We start from the raw sequence: 3,075 nt of genomic DNA, 5'->3' as shown, positions 1-3,075 counted from the left end.
TTCATACCAGTGCCAGGTGGGCGTCAGGCTATGTGAAACCGCAGGGACCTAGCTCCGGGGTTGCAGTCTGAGGTTCCGGGGCATCTGGAGCTAGCTCATTTGGTTCTCAGGCTCTTGGGCAACCATGTCGGGCTATGGGAACTGTGGAAGGGCAGAGAACACAGTGAGGGCATATGGACTGGATTAACCCCACTAGGATGGGAGTTCTTGGTTTGGTCGTGGCCGCTCACTTGGCTTGCTTGGGTTGGTGGTCGCTGTGGCTGGAATGCAGAGAGGTCTTCTGTGGGAGATTAGACAGCAGCTCTGTAGACAAAGGCCTGCTTCACTGTTCCCTATGGCGAATCCTGAAGAAGAAAAACAGTCTATGGTCTTAAGATGTTTATTGTCATGGTGGAAACTAGATGAGAAACCATACCACGTTTTCTCAGGGCAGGCCTGAGGTTAAATACTTTTTGCAGGGAGGAGGGCATGGGAAGAAATGCTTAATTGGCTCTGCCCCTCTGGCCTTTAGGTACCTCATTAATATGGAGATCCGTCTTGAGGCTCTGTGGCCTGCAGTCACATCCTCTACTTTTGGAGGGGCTAGTAGGGGTGTTGTCCTACGTGACTAAAGGACACAAATCTATGGAGGGCTGCGGCCTCGAGTCAGGAGCCTGGAGTCTGGGAGCATGTCAAAACAGATGCCATTCCCTAGGATCACCTGAGGTCTCCGGCAGTTTCTAGCTTGTGCTCGACCAGAAACCATGCTACCTTACATGGGACTACACCAGCTCTCCAGCCTGCCATAAATAGTGAGGGATGGAGGAGGGGAGAAGGGTGTCTTGTCTCCCTTGTCTACATCATTCAGCAAACAAGAGGCAGAGCCAGCTCTCCTGTGTTCATGCCCTTGGGCTGGGGCTGGCTTACTTGCAACTCCCACAGCCAGGGCCAGCTCGATATGCTGCCCAGGTGAGGCTCAGGGTCTGTTTTCCCCAGTGCTGCGGCAGGTGAGGGGCAGGGATAGCCCTCCTTCTCTCATGACCCTCATAGGAGCCAGCTCTCCCATCTCCCATCCAGTGCAGAGGGCAAAAGGAAGAGGAGGGGATATCTCCCTTGCCAACATCACTGCACAGCAGACAAAAGGCAAGGCTGGCTCTCTCATGCCCAAACCCTTGGGGTTGGCTCATTTACAACCCCCTCATCGAGGGTCAGCTCCACTGTGCTGCCTAGGTCAGCTCCTGAGTGCTATAGCAGGTGAGGGGCAGGGCCAGCTCTCCTGTCTGCCACAAGTGGCAAGGTATGAGTGACGGGCATCTCTCCCTCGCTCATGTTATCCCATGGCAGACAAGTGGTGAGGCCAGCTTGCTTGTGCTCCTGCCACTAGGGTCAGCTCTACTGTGCTGCACAGGCATGGTGCAGGGCATCTCCTGAGTGCTGCAGCTGGTGAGGGGCAGGACCAGTTGTGATCTCATGACTCTGGGCCCAGGTCTCCCATAATGCCCAGGTGAGGGGTGGGGCCAGTTCTGCATAACTCTCAGACATCAATATGTCTCTAGCCTGGCCTTTGGTGGTAGCAGACCCCTGCTGCTGCAGGGCCACTGATCCCTGACTGTGGCAGCACAGGCTAGGCCCCCACTATGGTCCCAGGTGGCATCACTGGCTACCCACATCAGACAGTTCCTCACTACCCTTGAGTCTCCAGTTCAGCCTCTGTTCACTGTGCCCACATCCTTCTGTTTCTCTTTCTCTTCCATTTCTCCACCACTTACTTGCTCCTCTTAGTGGTGCCTGTGGTCTCTGAGTGACTGGGGTCATCTCAGGCGTGGTCTCGGAAGTGCTGTGCCCTGCCTGTGCATTATGGCACCAGACAAGGGTCATCTCAGGTACTGTCTGCCCTGAGACCTGTGAGGCACCAGATTGGTGGTCATCACAGGCTAACTCTCTATCTGGGCCCCACAGTCGTCTCAGGCTTGCTCCTTGCCTGACCCACCCAAGTAGTCCCATTGGAGCGCCCTCTGTCTCAGGCTCTCTTTTGCTTGGGGATACATGGTCCCAGACCAGGGTTCTTCTAGTCTCCAGCTTGCTCCTTGTCCTGGGAGCCCATCCAGGCCTGCCTGGTGTTGTACTTGTGGTCATCTCGGGCTAGCTCCTTATCTTGACCTGGCATAGGACTGATGGTTGTCTCAGGCTAGCTTTTTTCAGGTTATGTTAGGCTACTAGCATTCAGATACTCACAGGTCAGAACAGAGTGTAGACATGCCCTCTGTCCTCTCTGCCACCTTCTAACGCACATGTGACACAGCAGCCACACCTGCAATGCCTCTAGGGGCAGGACGATTATCTTCTCTCTCTCTTCCCCCCCCCTCTCTCTCTCCCTCCCTCCATCCCTTCCTCCCTCCTTCCCTCCTTCCTTCTCTCTCTCTCTCTCTCTCTCTCTCTCTCTTTCTTTCCTTCTTTCTTTCTTTTTTGGTTTTTCGAGACAGGGTTTCTCTGTGTAGCCCTGGCTGTCCTGGAACTCACTCTGTAGACCAGGCTGGCCTCAAACTCAGAAATCCACCTGCCTCTGCCTCCCAAGTGCTGGAATTAAAGGTGTGTGCCACCACTGTCCGGCTCGATTATTTTCTTTATAATATTTATAAATACTAAAATTTTAGCAATTGCACAATAGTCCATTAACTGGTGTTTAATCATTTGTTAATCTAGTCCTGTATGGGTTTCCAGGTTTCATGTTTGAATTCTTTCCTATATACAACACCATAGGGAACACCCCACATATCCTGGGGTGCTTTCTGGAACTGACATCCCTAAGTTGAAGGAGACATTGTAATCAGCAGGAGTCTTGAATAGCTCTTCTTCATCTTCAGCTCTTGGGATGTTAGCAGAGCTAGAATTTCCCTAGACAAAGAGGACTCAGACTAGCAGTTTCCACACAGTCCTGGCAAGGGGGGAAAAACCCGCTTCCCACACTTGGAGCACTCTTTCCTCGAGACCACTCTGCCCCCTGCTGGCTGGCAGCCGAAAGCCAGCCTTGAATCTGAAGACCCATCTCGGACTGTCCCAGACCCTGTAGGGACACTAATTCCCTGGGTTTGCACT

The 3,075-nt window shown here is 53.1% G+C and overlaps 1 non-coding gene across 1 annotated transcript; it reads right to left on the bottom strand.

The window, feature by feature from the left end:
• Positions 1-2,183: 2,183 nt before the first annotated feature.
• Positions 2,184-2,312, bottom strand: LOC114623622. Its single transcript, XR_003711794.1, has one exon. It is a non-coding gene; the product is annotated as a small nucleolar RNA SNORA17 (small nucleolar RNA).
• Positions 2,313-3,075: the final 763 nt, after the last annotated feature.

This window comes from Grammomys surdaster, unplaced genomic scaffold, assembly GCF_004785775.1.
Source record: "Grammomys surdaster isolate TR1022 unplaced genomic scaffold, NIH_TR_1.0 199, whole genome shotgun sequence".
NCBI classification, from domain to species: Eukaryota; Metazoa; Chordata; class Mammalia; order Rodentia; family Muridae; genus Grammomys; species Grammomys surdaster.
Note: the sequence above shows the minus strand (reverse complement) of the source record. Positions and strands in the feature narration are given on the sequence as shown.